Genomic DNA, 17804 nt, shown 5'->3' on the forward strand with positions numbered 1-17804 from the left:
CCCAGTCTTCCCCTGAGAGAGGTATATTTGCATATTTTAAAACATGCAGCCTAAGGGTCTGGCTTCTAATCAGCCTCAATTTAGATGCTGACTTAGATCCTCCCCTTTGAGACACTGAGAAGTGTTGGCACACCCTCAGCTACTGGGAGCCACTAAAAATAAAATTGGCTGCTTGGACAATCACAAAGGTTTGGGAGAAAATTAAGAGCTAAGTCAGGGTTGAACAATAACTTCATCACCGACATGAGGCCATTCCTTCAAGATTGGGAGAGGTGCTGTTTTATCTAATACATAAAATCCAACACACACACACGCGCACGCGTGCGTGCACAAAACCAACAAAGAATAAAGAAAAATAAAGAAATAGATGAGTATATTTCAAACAGAAGAGCAAAACAAAACCTCAGAATAAGGCCCTAATGAAATGAAGATTTTAATTCACCCGATAAATATTTCAAAATATTAGTCATAAAAATGCTCACCAAGCTTGGGAGAAGAATGAATTAAAGTGAAAATTTCAACAAAAAGGAAATATTTAAAGCACCAAATGGAAATCACAGAGCCGGGGAATACAATTATTGTATTGAAAAATACACTAGATGGGTTCAACATCAGACTTGATGAAGCAGAAGAAATAAAGACAAGGCAATAGAACCTATACAGAGAATAAAATGAAGAATGAAAAAGAGCAAAGATAGTTTAAGGGACCTATAGACAATATTAAATGGACCAACATTTGCATTATAGGAGTCCCAGAAGGAAAAGAGAGAAAGAGGCAGAAAAATTTGAAGAAATAATGGTTAAAAATCTCTTGAACCTGGGGAAGAAAAAATCTATCCAGGTCCAGGAAGACCAGAGAGTTCCAAATAAGATGAACTCAAAGAGATCCACACCAACACACATTATAGTAAGAGTCTCAAAAGTTAAAGACAAGGAGAAATTCTTAAAGCAGCAAAGGACAAACTAACTGTTATATATAAGTGAACCCTTATAAGACTATCAGCAGATTTTTCAATAGAAACTTTATAGGCCAAAAGAAAGTGCATGATAAATTCACATTGTTGAAATAGAAAAAACTTCCAACCAAGAATACTCTACCCAGAAAATTTGTCTTTCACAATTGAAAGAGGACTAGATAGTATTCTGGACAAGCAAAAGCTAAAGAATTTCATCACCACCAGACTGGAGTTAAATTTTAAAGGGACTTCAAACAGACAAAAGGGTACTAATTAGTAACAGGAAAAACATACAAAAGTATATATCTCACTGGTAAAAGTAAATATACAGTATAGATCAGAATAATGTTGTAAAGATGGTAGATTGATTATTTATAAAGCTACTATGAAGATTGAAAGACAAAAGTAGTAAGAATAACTATAACTACAATAATATGTTAAGAGATACACAAGATATAAAGATGTAAATTGTGACATCAAAAAGCAAAAATGTTGAGGTGGCAGTTAAAAGGTAGAAGTTTAGAATGTTTTCAAACTTAAGTTGTTATCAACTAGAAATATGAGGTTATAAATATACATTCTTTTATACAAGTCTCATAGTAACCCTGAAGCAACTGTAGTAGACACACAAAAGATAAAAAGAAAAGACTCTAAGCACCACCACTAAAGTAAAGTAGTTCATAAAGGAAGAGAGCAAGAGAGTAAGGAACAGAAAGTACTAAACAGCCAGAAAACAATGAACAAAACGGCAATAAGGACATACCTATTACACATCACAGTAAATGTAAATGTACTACATTTTCCAATCCAAACATACAGTGGCTGAATGGATTAAAAGAAAGAATATAATCCATCTCTACACTGCCTACAATTCACTTCAGATATAAGGACACATGATGACTGAAAGCGAAGAGATGGGAAAAGACATTCTCTGTAAATGGAAACCAAAGGAAAGCCAGGGTAGCTGTACTTACATCAGACAAAATAGACTTTAAGACAGAGACTGTAATAAGAGACAAAGAAGACCATTACATAATGATAAAGGGATCAAGCCTATAAGGACATCAGAGGTGTAAAAATTTATGCACCTAACATAAGAACACCTAAATATATAAAGCAAATATAAACAGACCTAAAGGAGAATATAATCAATATATTGAGAGCAATATAATAATAGCAGGGAAATTTAATACCCCACTTATATCAATGGATAGATCATCCAGATAGAAAAATCAGCCTTAAACAACATGTTAGATCCAATGAACTTAATGGATGAAATAAATGGAACATTCCATCCAAAAGCATAATACTCATGCTTCTCAAGTGCACATGGAACATTCTCCAAGATAAATCATATGGTAGGCCAAAACAAGTCTTAATAAGTTTAAGAGGATTGAAATCATATTAAGTATACTTGAAATCATATTAAGTATACTTTGTGACCACAATGGTAAGAACTAGAAATTAGTTACAAGAAGAAAACTGGAAAAGTTAGAAATAAGGAGAATAAATGATAACCAAAGAGTCACAGAAGAAATAAAATGATGGGTCACAGAAGAAATAAAAATACTTTAGACAAAAATGGAAATACATCCAAATTTATTTGATACACCAAAAGTAGTTCTAAAAGGGGAAGTTTATAGTTATAAAAGCAGATCTCAAATAAGCAGCTTAAGTTTACACCAGAAGAAACTGGAAAAGAAACAAAGCCCAAAGATAGTAGAAGATAGTAGAAGAAAGTAAATAAAGATCAGAGCAGAAATAAAGACTAAAAAGACAACAAAAAATATCAATGAAACTAAGAGCTAGTTCTTCAAAAAGATAAACAAAATTGTCAAAACCAATTGGGTCGATTAACCAAGAAAAAGAGAGGGGCCTCAAATAAAAATCAGAAATGAAAGAGGAGATGTTATAACTGATACCACATAAATACAAATGATCATAAAAGACTACATATGAACAATTATATGCCAGCAAATGGAACAATCTAGAAGAAATGGAAAATTCCTAATCATATTACCTACTAAGACTGAATTATAAAGAAATTCCAGAACCAGAAGACTTCACTGGGAAATTCTACCACATACTCGAAGAATAATTAACACCAATCCTATAACCTATGATCAAGTAGAATTTCAGTGATACAAGGATGGTTCAACCTCCAAAAACCAATCAAGATCATACACCAGATTAACAAAGGAAGGATAAAAAATATATCTCAATAAATACAGAAAAAAGCATTTACAAATATTTAACTAATTAACAAATATTTAATTAATATTTAATGATAAAAACTCTCAACAAAGTGAATATAAAAAGAGACTGTACCTCAATTTAATAAGGGTCTTATATGACAAGTAAATAGCTAACATTATAATCAATAGTGAAAACCTTAAAACGTTTCTTCTAAAATTAGAAACAATAAGGATGCCCACTCTCACCCCTTCTATTCAACAAAGTATTAGAAGACCAGAGCAATTAGGCAAGAAAAAGAAATAAAAGTCATCCAAATAAGAAAGGAAAAAGTAAAACTGTAACTTTGCAAATAGCCGGATACCATTTATAGAAAACTCTAAATATTATACCAAAAAACTGTTAAGACTAATAAATGAATTCAGTAAAGTTGGAAGATATAAAATCAATATACAGAAATCTATTACATTTCTCTACATTAAAATTAACAATCCCACTCACAATTGTACCAAAAGGAATAAAATACATAGGAATAAATTTAACCAAGTGAAAAACTTGTACACCGAAAACTGTAAGATATTAATGAAAAAGATTTAAGACACAAATAAACAGAAAAATATACCATCCTCAAGAAATGGAAGATAATTGTTAAAATTATAAAATAATTATTGATAAAATTTTATCAAATATGGTTGCTGAATATTGTTAAAATAACACCTAAAGCAATCTACAGACTCAAACAATCTATCAAAATTCCAATGGGACTTTTGAGAGAAATAGAACAATCCTAACATTTGTATAGAACCACAAAAAACTAAATAGCCAAAGCAATTTTTTTTAACTTTTTTTTTTTTTAAGATTTATTTGACAGAGAGAGATACAGCAAGAAAGGGAACACAAGCAGGGGGAGTGGGAGAAGGAGAAGCAGGCTTCCTGCTGAGCGGGGAGCCTGATGTGGGGCTTGATCCCAGGACCCTGGGATCATGACCTGAGCCGAAGGCAGATGCTTAATGACTGAGCTACCCAGGTACCCCTAGTTAAAGGAATCTTGAGAAAGAACAAAGCTGGAGGCATTACACTCCCTATTTCAAACTATATTGCAAAGCTATATTAATCAAAACAGTATAGTATTGGCATAAAGACAGACCCATAAAGAAATGGAACAGAATAGAAAGCCCAGAAATACATACATATGTGGTCGGTTAATTGATGATAAAGGAGCCAAGAATATACAATGGGAGAGGGACAGTATCTTCAATAAATGATGCTGGGAAAACTGGATAGCCATATGTAAAAATGAAACAGGACTCCCTATTGTACACCGTACATAGACATTAACTCAAAATGGATTAAAGACCAAAATGTAAAAACTTGATAAACTCCTGGAAGAAAACATAGGCATTAAGCCCCTTCACATTGGTTGTGGCAATGATTTTTCAGATTTGACACCAAAAGCAAAGGTAACAGGAGCAAAAGTAAACAAATGGGACTAAACCAAACTAAAAAGCTTCTGGACAGCTGAACAACCATCAACAACATAAAAAGACAATTAACCAAATTGGAGAAAATATTTGGAAATCATATCTGATAAAGGGTTAATATCCCCAAAATATATAGAACTCCTACAACTCAAGAGCAAACAAAAACAAAAACAAAAACAAAAACCCAATCTGATTAAAAAATGGGCAGAGGATCTGAATAGACATTTTCCCAAAGACGACATTCAGATGACCAACAGATACAAGAAAAGATGCTCAGTATCGCCCATGGCCAGGGAAATGCAAATCCAACGCACAGTGAGGTACCATCTTGCACCTGTTAGAACGGCCATTACGGAAAAGGCAGGAAGTAATAGTGTTGGTGAGGATGCAGAGAAAAGGGAACCTCTGGGACACTGTTGGTGGGAATAGAAGTTGATGCCACGAAAATAGGATAGAGGTCCTCAAAAAGTAAAACTAGAACTACTATATGATCCAGAAGTTCTACATCTGGGTTTTTATCTGAGAGCAATGAAAACAGTAATTCAAAAGGTAACTATACCCCCACATTCACCGTAGCAGGACTTACAACAGATAAGACATGGAGGCAACTCAAGTGTCCATCAATGAACAAATGGGTAGTCCCATTTGTTTACTTTTGCTCCTGTTACCTTTGCTTTGGAAAATAAGGTGTACACACGCGCGTGTGCGCGCACACACACACACGCACACACAGAAGCATGGAGGAATATTATGCAGCCATAACAAAGGAGGAAATTTTGCCATTTGTGACAAATGGTTGGACACTGAAGACATTATGCTGAGTAAAATGTTAGAGAAAGACAAACACAGCATAATATCCCTTATATGTGGAATCTAAAAAATCTCAAAAGTTAAACACCCCCCCACACACCCCAAACTCCAAACTTATAGACAACAGACTGGTGGTGGCCATAGCTGGGGGGTAGAGGATGTGGGAAATGGAGAAAAGAGGGTCAAAAGGTACAAATGTCCATGTGGGAGTCCTGCGGATGTGATGTACAGCATGTTGACTAAATATAAAAACAGAAAACAAGTCATCATCTGTGTATTTTAAACTTTGGTTCAAGATTACAAAACTAAAGTCTACAGGACCTAAGGAGAAGGCTACTCATTACATATTAAAACTCAGGATTTCTAAGGTTGGGCCTGAGAGTTCAGGAGTCTACAATGCTGGAGGCTCTTCGATGGCAGAATTTCCACACGTCCCTCCCGAGGATCTCCCAGGACCTGCGTCCACACCACACGAGCCCTGCTGAGTTCTCCACTGTCGGCGGAGACCAGAGACGTGGGCTCCTACCACAGCGCACTTGTCAACGAAGCTTTAGCCATGAGGACGTGATCTCACAGCATCTGCCAGCAGCGCTTTGTCAGAAACCAATGGTCCTGATCTGAATAAAGCACGGACTTAATAATGACGCATTAGCTACGACGCGTGTACCCCAGACCACGGGTGGGAGGGTACACGGGAACTCTCTGCACCGTCTTTGTAACATTTCTGCCAATCAAAAACTAGTCTAAAATAAAAACGTTTTTTATTTTAAAAAACTAAGGAAAAAACAACAAAAAATCAAAACCACCCAATCTCAGTGGTGCTGAGAGAACACGCACAGATGAAAGCCAGTGTTGAACCCCCACCTGCAACCTCACCTAAAAATCCATTCCCACTGGCTCGCATATTTAAGTGTGGATCTAAAGATTCTGGACCACACCGCGAAGAACATCTTTGGAACAGAGGCAGAGGTTTCTTTCATAGGATCATAAAGGAAAGGACTGAAGCCCGCTGAAAGTAAGGACTTCTAGTCCTCAAAAGACACAGAGAACATATGTAAAACGTATACCCGACAATGGGCTCCAATCCAGAATACAGAACTCCTAAAAATCAGTAAGACTGACCACCATACAGACAAAATGAGCAAAGATCTGAAAAGGAATTTCACAACTGAGGATATCTGAAAGACCAATAAACTCACGATCGGCATCCACAGTTACCAGGAAAATGCACTTTATCACCAGCGGGGTCTGAGGGCCTTGGTTTGCCATCAGAACAGGCCAGCAGAGGGAGAGGATATCAATTTTCACCCTGGCCCCTTCCCACGAAGACCAAGAACTCTGCCCTAAAACCCTGGTGAAGGTTGACAGTAGTTGCAGGTCCTGAAAGGGCCCCCAAACCTTCAGGGCTGGGAAAGAGCTCTCTCTCTGGGCCTTCCCCTCCTTCCTGAGAATATGGGGTTTGCCATCTGGGGCAGCCTTCCCAGCCTCCAGAAGGACAGGGTAAGCAGGGCAGTCGGAAAGTAGTGGTAAGGGGAGCCCTCGCTGGCAGCAGGTCTGGTGGCCAAAGCTCTAGGAACATTGCCCAGCTGCTTGGGGAGCCCCAGGGACAGAGCTTCCACGGCCAGGGAAACGAGGTGCCCAGAGCTGCATTTTGTGGGGCCATGACACCCCCTGCCTGCCGTCCAGAGGTATGGGAGGCAGCGCGGCAGCCCTGCCTTCTGACATCAAGGTTGGGTGAGCTTAATATGGGAGATCTGTCCGCTTAATCCCCTAAACATCTTCCTTCTGTGAACCTTGGGCTCAGCCGCGTGTCCTGCCAGCTGGCCCACATCCTTAACTTGCCAGACAAATGGCCACACACAGCAGTGGATGCAGGGGGAGGGGAGGACATAAATCAAAGAAAGCCCCCGCCTGGGGTGCAGGGAGCATCTCCAGGTATCACCACGACCCTTTAAGAAAGATGTTGTCCGATGAGGCAGGGACGCCCACCTCCCCCGATACCGACAGGCCTCTTCATGTCCCAGATGCCTCCAGCCCGTCTCTGCCTTCACAGCCTCCACACCCGGCTTCATGGCCAGGATGGGGACCACCGCCCCTGGTTAGGGACAGCTTCCCCAAGTCTAGCGGGGAGACCTCTCCACGCCTCCCCTTCGACGGGTGGAAGGGGGCCTGCGTGGGGTAGTCAGAGAGGAGCCGAGCACAGCTCTGATCTCAAAGGCAGGAAGAGCCTGATCACGAAATTCTTCCGAGGTGAGAGGAAACACTTGAAATCAGTCTCCCTAGGCCCGAGAAAGGGTGCCGCCTCCGGTATGATCACCACCTGGATGCCCGTACCTGCCGAAGCCGCCTTCTGTGCTGGGCGAGCTCCAAGGCCTAGAAGAGTCTTTTCACACTTAAACCAAAAATTGCCTCCTTCTAACTGCTGCGTAGCAGTAACCAGAGGTCCACGCTATCAAGAACATACCCTGTTTCTGGCCCTCTCTTAGGCACTTCGTGGCTGTTGTCCTGTCCTGAGGAGGGTTCTGGAGCTCAGTGGTACTGGGACCCTTGCATTACAGCCAAGAAAGCCAAGGCCCAGAGGGCTAGGGAGCTCATGGAGTCACCCAGCTGGGTTTGGACACGGGTCTGTGAGATCCTAATGCCTGGCCAATGTTACCCCTAGACTTCTGGGCCTGGTTCTGTCCCCTGAAACCCCAAAGTGTCACCCCCTTTCCCAAGGCCTTTCCATATCCCTGTCTTTTCTCTTGGACCAAGCGTCCTTGGGCTTCTCATTGCCACTCACTGGCTTTGGCCTCAGTCCCCTCCCCATCCTGGTCACTGTGTGCCTGGGGTCCTGTCTAAGGTGATGGGCAGGAACGGAACAGCCTTCCAGCGCTGGTAACCACCTCTCCAGTTCTGGATTCAATATCCCTCACGATGCCGCCTCTGAGTCCCGTGCATGTTTTCCCGGCCGTGCCCTCCAAAGCAACTCCAACACCTGAGACGTTCTCACATGCGGTATTTGAAATCCCCCTTCTGCCTTCAAAACTTCACGTTTATCTCAGTTAAATTTCATCCTGTTCGCTCTATTTCAGTGTGTTGAATACATTTAACAATGCTGGCCCTGTCACTGAGGACAGCAGCTGTCCCTCCAAGCGTATCACAGTAAGTGTGAGTCACACGCCACATGCCGCGATGGCCGTCCCTGATGACGGTGCTGAATGGCCGAGGACATGGCCGGTGGCCACCACCCACCAGCCACCACCCACCAGCCTCCAGACCGGGACCCCTCGCTTTTAAACAAGATTCTTCGGGAAGCACTGGGGAGCCCTTTATGAACCCTCCACTAAATCCAAACCCCTACTCACCCTTCTAGGCTCCCTCCTGGTCCCCACTGCCTTCTCCTGGCCCGTCAGGCTCCGGGCTTGTTGTGTTGCGCAGAGGGAGGCTGACTCTGACTCCTTCGGTGAGGAAGCGTGGTCGGTGTCTGCCCCCGGCAGTGTTCTCTGTGGTGTCTCTGGACAAGATTGGCAGTTGGGTGGCTGAGGCCTCGGTGGTGCTGTGGGGGGATCAGGGTTCAGGGGACAGGAGGAGGACCTTGGGAAACAGCCTGGTAGCTCAGTGGTGGGCGGAGAGTAGGAAGAGGAAGACCCCGTCCCCGAGCGTGAGGGTGGGAGGGCTTTTAAAAGCAGTCAGTCGGCGCTGATGGAAATAACCCTCTGGCACCTGCCCCCGTGAACCTGCGCAGAGCCCGCGGCCCCCTGGAGCGCTCGAGGCCTTAGCTGAGGAAGGAAGGAAGGAAGCAGCCCTGGCCTGGCCGAGCCCATGGACGTGGGGAATGGACAGGCGTTGCCTCTGCTCCTTTTTCTCTTCACATCTTGCTCAGCAGGGGTTACGACCCAGGTGTGCTGTGACGGGCTCAGCCCCTCTTTGGAAAGGATACCCCTACAGCACCAAGGGCAGGGGTCTCACTTTAAAGAACGCCTCCTCAAAAACCAGGCACCGGAGGGCTGGCCGAGTGGATTAGCTTCATGGCCAAAAGGTGCTTCTTGTAGATGATCGTTCATTCAAGGCCCCCAGAAGCCAGGAGTCCCTCTATTGCCTTTCCAGGTGTCCACAGACTAATCGTTTGAAGAGGGACAGAGAGAAGGGGCAGACAGGTCAGATCCAGGAGAGGCGAAGGATTGTCTCCTGCAAAGGAGCTGGAAATGAAGGTGCATCCCCCCTGCAAGTCTCTGGGAAAAAAGGGGTTTAACAGAAGCGAGCTGTACTTGTGGCTGCTTACTGGGAGCAGGGCTGCGGTGGAAGGCCAGGTTTACCTGTGGAGGGACGCGGCTCCTGATTTTGGAGGGAAGCCACAGTGGGCCCTTGGGAGGCACTCACCTAAGTGACTGTGTAGGTTCTGTGCGCCCCAGTGCCCTGGGGGACGAGCCCGCACGTCCCGAGAACCGCGGCCGAGAGGCCCCTCTGAGTGCCAACAGCAGGCCGCTGGCGCCCTCTGCTGTCTGCTTCTGAGGTTTGCCTTCCAGTGAAGGATGCTGTGCCAGGAGACCATCTGAAGGCAAGACGACTAGGCTCAGGACAGGAGCTGGACCCGGAGATCCCTTGGGCTGGACCCACAGACCTGTCAGTGTCTAACAGCGGGAGTGACCCCCTCATGGGCCAGGTGAGCCCCCGAGCGTTACTATCAAGGACGTTTCTTGAAACAGGGGAGCAGAGGGAGGTCCCTGAAAGCAAAGGTGTCCTCGGGGCACTGCGCAAATGATAAAGACGTTATTCCTCAACCCAGAAGGCGTTCAGAGGAAAGAAGACCTCACATTGATGGCTCCATTTTCCCCTCCTCGGGCTGATGGCAAAACTTCCTGCCACCGATAACCTCCCTCCTCTAGAACCTGAGCCAGCGTGGAAAGCATCAGGGAGCAGGGATGGGGATGAAGTGTTTGAACTCGGAGAGGGCTTCCAGGCTCTGGCTCCTCTGACCAGCATGATTCTCCACAGCATGGTCTGCAAGCGTCCAGACGCAGAAACACAGACTGTTTCCCCCCTACAATAAGTTCCAGAAACACCATGGGCTGTCCGGGACGGAAGGCCCCAACACCCACTCTTCTCCAGACCATGAGCTCCCTCTTCACTTCAGCACTGTGGGGCAGAGAAAGGAAGAGAAGAGCGTCAGGCTTCGCCAAACTGATTTATGTGGTAGATTGATTTTGTGGAACAAAATGGTGTGTAAGAAATGTCACATTTCTTTCTTCCCACTCTAGATCTGGCTAATGGTTTCTGATCTGGCTGTGTTCACAGGGCTTTCTAGTTCGGTAACTACTGAGGCTTTCACCTGCCCTTCAGGGCTCATATAAATGTCCTGGGGCTCCTAGCCTAGCAGAGAGGGCTCCGGTTTTCTGGTCACCACATCTCTCTTTAATTTCCTCCTTGTTCTGCACCTCTTGAGCTGCAGCCTGGAGGTCACTGCCCAAACCGGGGTCCCTCCCTCTAGCAGATGTTCCTCTGAGGTCCCTTCTCATCCCCGGGACACTGTGCTCAGAACCCAGGGATTCCTTCCCCCTTCCTGGGCTTGGGAGATGCTCTCAAGAGGTCATCCTAGACTTCCTGATTTTCTGCGCCCAGTGAAGCCTGAGGCAGGTGGATCCCAAAGAAAATGGCCCCTCAGTCGCAGGACCACCCTTAAACCTAAGGAAGGGGGGTGCCATGCTATATGGGACCCACAAACCATGCACCCATGCAGCATACACAGTGTGCAAGAGAACACCTGGTCACTCAGGATGCCGCCTCCGGCGCTAGTACAGGGTCACTTGTCACCCGAAACCCTCCCCTGACACCATCAGGAATCAGAGAAATGCCTGTCTTTGTCTCTTGCTCTGGGGCTTTAAAACAAAAGGGGGGCCATGGCAGACTGCCCCAAGTTTTATGGGAACCGGATGCTGCCGTGAAATGTAGGACGGATTTGTGCCCTGGCAGTGCCTCGGGTGGAAAAAAGACAGATTAACTTGTCAAATACTTCCTCTTAGCATCAAATAAATAGTTTTGGCACAGCCAAGGGTTGCTTCTTACGGTGCCAGGTGTCCGTTTTCTGGCTTCTCTTTGTGTCCTGACTCACGGTTGCAATTCCATGGTATTCACAACAGGTGCCTATGGTGGCTGAGGAACATTTTGTAACATTAAACAATTCAAATGGCTCTTAAATGTGTGTTTGTGAAGGTCTAGAGGTAACATGTCTGAAAGTGCGATGACGATTGGTTTTTATTCTTACATTTATGGTCATTGACTTTTTTTGATAAATAGATACAATTCTATATTTCTAGATCCTTGAAAGTGTGAGAACAAGTCAAGATAATGATAAAAACAGAAAATATGACAGCAGAGCTCAGTAAAGTAAAAAGGCTGAAAAGAAAAAAAAAATCTTCAGAGAAATGAACGCTTAAGTTTTTAAAAACTGAAAACCCTAAACGTGAGCAGGTTTGCATGTAAATGCACTCACGCCATTATTAAAACAACAGAAGAAACCTGAATAAATAGCCATGAGTCAAGGTATTCAACAAAAACAAGTAAGTGTCAAAGCCTAAAATAATATTATATGTCAATATTTAGCCAAATAGAGTGATGCTTTTGATGACAGGTAGTAGTGCAATATTTACAGAAAATAATGGATCATTTTTAACTTTAATATAAATGATTTTGAAATCAGATGCTGGAATGGTTGAAAGGTGCAGTTTGGATAAAAACTAAAGAAGTAACCCCTCTCTAGGATAGAAAATTCCAAATGAGATTATTAATTTATGAGTAATAAAGTGAGAAAAGAAATCACCCACAATTCTATAGCCAATCGAACGAGATGGCACTAGGGAGGGACAAAAGTCATGTCGCACAGCTACCATTCATTATACACTGAACTACAGAAGAAAACAAGGAAGCTGAATTCAATATTTATTTGGTTTAACAAATATTATGAAAGATAATATTCTGTTCTAAGGGAAGGACTAAAAAAATTAAAATTTTAGGCATCGATCTAAAGTGGAGGTCTAAAAACTTTCCATGTAAAGGGCTAAGTTGTAAATATTTTGGTCTTTGCAAGCTGACTGTGCATCCAATTCTTATAGATCTTTCAGGCATGAAGGATAGGTTCTGGGATAGTACTGGGGTCAGCCTATCCTAGCTGGAACAGTCTAGGAAATGCTGTAAGCCAGCGTGGGATCCCCAGCTCTGGATGCCTGGCATTGTTCCTGCACGAAGGGGCTTGTGCAGTTAGAGACCCCAATCTCCATTTTTCAACATCCTGTTTATTATCTGTCACTGGAAGAATAGACTTAGGCATGCCTGTGACACAGCATGTTTAACAATGTCCTACTGATGTCGCGTATGTTCTTTGTGAATGTTTAGGACTTTCTCCTTTAATGGGATTCCAGCGCTTTCTAAGGGAACCACACTATTTGACCAAGCAAGTTGAGTCTTGATATTGAAAACCCAATGCAGAAGAAGTTCCCCAATTCTTTTATATGTTTTAGGTTTCTTGCTGGGGTCCAGCCCATCACCTTCATAGAAGAAGGAACATGAAAAGAAAAAAAAAAAAAAGCCCTCACAAGTTCAGAGGGGTTTCCATACCAGCATATCATGTCACTATCCTAAGAAAAGCAGACCCCAGAGTTAAAAGTGAAACCCAAGAAGTTGAGACTGTATTTTACTGTGTGTTCGTAAACAGTTTTGTTATTTCTCCAATAATACATGCAAAGTCTCCTTTGAAGTTATGAAAAGGGAAGAGTAGGGGAGGGAGGGAGAAAGAGAGGGAGTTTTCCGTTTCCTTTTTTCTAAATGTACTGACAGGCTGCACTGGGCTGTGGTTAGACCGAGAATTTCAGAGAGAAAAGGTAGAAAATCTCTTGAAGTTTGCCTGCTGGTCTCCTAACAACTGGCTTCCTGTCTGAGGCACAGTTGAACTGTGTGGGGACTCAGGACACTGGGAAGGGGCATGTATTTGCTTTCCCACTGGATGATGAAGTTGTTTGTAATTAATATAAACACTCCATTTAAGCCACAGTGAAGGAAAGAAAAAAGAATTTTCAGAGTAAGCTTTCCTGAGTGGCCATGCCCGCTGCTGTGACAAGAGAGGCAGGTGTGCGAGGCGAGGGCTGATGGAGGGGCCCACAGGGGGCCATGGGGCTGCCTGACTGAGGTGAGGCACTGGGCAGGGTGTGGGGGGCAGAGCTTGGTGAGGAGGACTTGGCTCTCACTCTCAGACTGAGGCAAAGTCTCTTCCAGCCGGACACTGAGAGGGAATCCTGCTCACATGAAGCAACCCACTTACCTCACTTCAGGCCCCACTGGCAGGGGGCCTCACCCATGTCTCCTGCAGAAGGGGCCATGTCTCGCCTCAAGACAGCATTTGCACTGAGACTCTGAGCTCACTTACCAGATCACTTTGTTTTGTTTTGTTTTGTTTTGTTTTCAGATCACTTAGTTTTTAAAGAAACAACAGGATTCTAGATTTGTCTGTGTGTGAGCATACACTAAAATCTCCCAATTTAAAAATGTTTTCCTCTGGGGCACCTGGGTGGCTCAATGGGTTAAGCCTCTGCCTTCGGCTCGGATCATGGTCTCAGGGTCCTGGGATCGAGCCCTGCATGGGGCTCTCTGCTTATTTGGGAGCCTGCTCCCTCCCCGCCCCCACCCCCACTGCTTGCCTCTCTGCCTACTTGTGATCTCTGTCAAATAAACAAATAAAATATTTAAAAAAAATGTTTTCCTCAAACTTTTCCCATTCACTTGAGACCTATACGGGCCACAATTTGAACAACATCCCTCTGCTTAAGTCTTTTCTAAGCAGTCCTTGCTGTTAAAAAACCTTCTCCATCCCACTTCTAAAAGCCATGCATCTCCCCTTTGAGCAGGGTGATGATCCGGGAATGTAAGAAGCATCTGAGACTTTCCAGGCCCACAGCTTAGCCTGTGAGCCCTGTCCCCCAGACACAGGGGGCTGAGGGTCTCCTACCCCTGTTCCCCATTCGTACAGATCCTTAGCAGACAGGGGAGACCCTGGTCTTTGGGGAGTCAGAAGCGTCATGACCACTCCTTGCCATTATAGGAGTGAAAAGTCCAATGAGTAAAAATACCTCAGAGTAAGGGAATGGAGAGTGTACATTTGGGGGGGGGGGGTGCAGGGTGGGTGGCAGTTTAGCCAAGGGCAAACCTGTGAAGCCAAGTTCTACTTGTGGGTGGGTTACAGTAGATCATGGCAGACCAACTCACCCGCTGGCAAAAGCAAGGAAAAAGCTTTTTAAATTATGAAGGTCTTATTTTTTTGTTTAATTTTTAAAGAAGATTTTATTTGAGAGAGAGAGAGAGAGCACACACGAGAGAGAGCACAAGTGGGGAAGAGGGGCAGAGGGAGAGGGAGAAGCAGACTCACCAGATGCGGGGCTCAGTCCAAGGACCTGGGATGCTGACCTGAGCGGAAGGCAGACACTTAACCAACTGAACCACCCAGGCTACAAAGTCCTACTTTTAATGGCATCTGAGAGTTGAGGAAGCTGCAAGAGTCAATGGACTCATATTTCAGAAAGAGAAGAACTGTTGAAAGTGGTGGACCTTTGGTTGCCTTTCACTTCCCCGGGTCATTGTCTGATTGTGGTCTGGGCTGAGGCTGCCCTCAGGGGAGGGTAGAGAATGTGGCAACTCTCCCAGTGGTCCTGTGGGGCTGGGCTGCCCAAAGCAGGGGTTTGAGGAGCCTCAAACATGTGGCTAGCGCACCCCCCCAGCCCCCCAGCCCCCACCCCATAACATTTTCTGTGAGGCTGGATGGGTGACCAAAGAGTTAGGTAAGAAGTTGTAAATGGCAGAGTGAAATATTCTACGTTTTGGAGGTGCTGAAGAAAGGAAAATGGCCGTGGGGTAGGGGGGAGCTGAACTGAATACAAAGAGGTGACAGATGGAGGCTGTAGGGAGTGGGGTACTATCCCGAGGCCCCATGGGCCCCTTTCACCTGCAGATTCTGGAAGCCGCCAGAGCCTAGGAATCTAGGCTTGCCCCTAAGCCAGCTGCAGAAGGACAAAGAGTTTATGACAGTTATGAGCGACAGAGGTGACCCAACAGACGATCAGAGAGACCTCAAGCAAATGGCTGGGCTCCCTCTTGATATACTCCGAATTCAGAATCTGTGTAAGATGAGATGCTAAAAAACTAAGCACAAACCCTCTGAAAGGTAGAGCTGAATCTCCTACAGTCTTTAAGGTTACAGGGACAGAGGCTGTCCAGGCTCTAATTGAAATCTCTGGGGAGTCCCACCCTAGGAAAGGGGGTAAGCTGAAGGTGAATGGGGTTTTCCCATAATTCTTACCTATACCGTATCCACGTCTCGATCCAGCTCAGTCTTTGATGAACAGTCTACTGCCTGATGCCTGATGAGGACCTGGAGCCTTTACAGGTCTTTATGAGAACGTCCAGCATACAGTAAAAATCTGCTAAGGAGCAAAGGTCAGGTCACAGATAACTAAGTTAAAAAAAAAAAATCAGGCAATAGAAAGAAATGCATAGGTGGTCCAGACAGCAGCGGTTAAGAACTTGCAAATAGCTAGGATTACTACATCTGAGAGAGCAGAGGAGAAGATGGACACAAGCAATGACAGAATAGAAAATGTGCCCAGACCTTTGGGATAGAATCTTTAAAAAGAATCAAATGGACGTTTTAGAAATGAAAACCACAGTATCTAACAAGGAGAACTCAATGACTGGATGTAAGGGCAGACTGTGAACACAGTTTACTACCTCGTCAGAAGATAGGTCATCAGAAAACATTCAGGACGAAGGATACAGAGAACAAATATGGGGAAAGGAAGCTGAATAGCGTGACAGGTAGGAGAGTTTGAGTCTCGGAAGGAGCAGGGAGAGGTCATGGAAGCCATATTTAGGGAATTATGACTGGAAATTTTCTCAAACTGATGAAAGACATCATCCCACAGGTTCAGAAGGCTCAGTGAACCCCAAAGAGGACTACGGACTGTGGGGCCCTTCCATGCTGTTTTTAGATCCTGGATGGAGGGCTTCCATCATTAAAAATAAAGGCTTTGACTTAGAGTAATACAAGAATTTACTCAGGAGCATCTAACACTTTGGCTAGAAAACTCACATATTCCAAGGAACTGTGATTTTGCCCCATTTCTCAAAGCACTGCGTACACTGAGAAATCTCTCTGCTTTGCTCTTGCTTTTCCCTGAGGAGACTCTATTGCCAAATATCCTTTATCCCTCCAGACCTGTTGGCATGGATGCTTCCCATTGCTCCTCACGTCTGAGTAGAGAGGAGGGCACCCCTGCTGTATTCACCAGGAGGGAAGAGGCTGCAGAAAGACGTCCATTCCCTCTCTTCTGCTTGGCTGTATCTCTTGAGGGAAGGAGGCATAATTTTTTGGACTGGAGACTCAGAGGGGTCTGACACTTGTCTGCCACCTATTTCTCTACATGGTGAGGCTGACGTGTTAAAAATATCTCCCACACAGGGCGTTCCTCTCTTCTGCGTTCAGCCTGCGTGAGGCAGTCCACAACCCTGCCTGCTGGCCGAGTCGGCCCCGCTCACCCAGTTTCCTCCTAAGGTCTAGACTTTGAAAGGTAAGGAGGATTTTTTTTTCTTTTTTTCCTGTGGGCCCAAGCCTCATTGTGTAATCCAGTTTTATATGCAATATTTTACTCCCTATTATATTTCTTAATTGGTTCAAACTCCAAGGGGATAGAGAGAGCTTTGTTATAACCCTTAAAACCCCCATAAGACACACCTCAAAAGTTACATCTTCTCTAAAGCCTTTCTCATCCCTTCAAAGCAGAATGAACTTCTCCCTTTCGGGCTCTGAAGCCCTCTATTACGGCAACATATTGGGTGGGAATTATTTCTTAATCTAGAAGTCTTCTGCACTAGGGCCAGGCAGGTTCTCGGGGGCTGGCACCAGGTCCGATTGGTCTTTGTTTCCTCATGTCATCTGACGGTACTCGGCACATTCTACATGTCCGGGAATTGTTTAAGGAAGGGACGCTGGAATTCACAAGTAGCGCTACGTGAGCCTCACTAATGCTAGCACCTAGTTCTTGGCTCTGCAGTGGTTTCCAATGTCAGGTTCAGAGTCCTTGAGACAGGGAAACTGAAGGGACCCCATGAAGAGCTGCTTTCTTGGCTCCTTTCCTGCTTTTGTTCTTGTAAGCACCTGCACCCCCGCCCCACACGGGCCTTATATTACAAAGTATGCACATCCCACTTGCAAAGGTCAAGGAGTTGATTTCTTTGGTGTCAGCACAACAGAGAGTGTCTAAGGAGTGACCGAGTGGGGTGGTTATGTTCACTTTTCAAGATCGTGGGCTCCAGACACAACTCCAGCCAAGACCCCTGACTCCCG

General features: G+C 44.7%; 1 pseudogene; it reads left to right on the forward strand.

Moving 5' to 3' along the window:
• Nucleotides 1-17804, forward strand: part of LOC116855053 — a 125663-nt pseudogene that overhangs the window by 4731 nt on the left and 103128 nt on the right.

The sequence above is a fragment of the Lontra canadensis genome, unplaced genomic scaffold, assembly GCF_010015895.1.
Source record: "Lontra canadensis isolate GAN:19392208 unplaced genomic scaffold, GSC_riverotter_1.0 scaffold98, whole genome shotgun sequence".
Classification (NCBI taxonomy): domain Eukaryota; kingdom Metazoa; phylum Chordata; class Mammalia; order Carnivora; family Mustelidae; genus Lontra; species Lontra canadensis.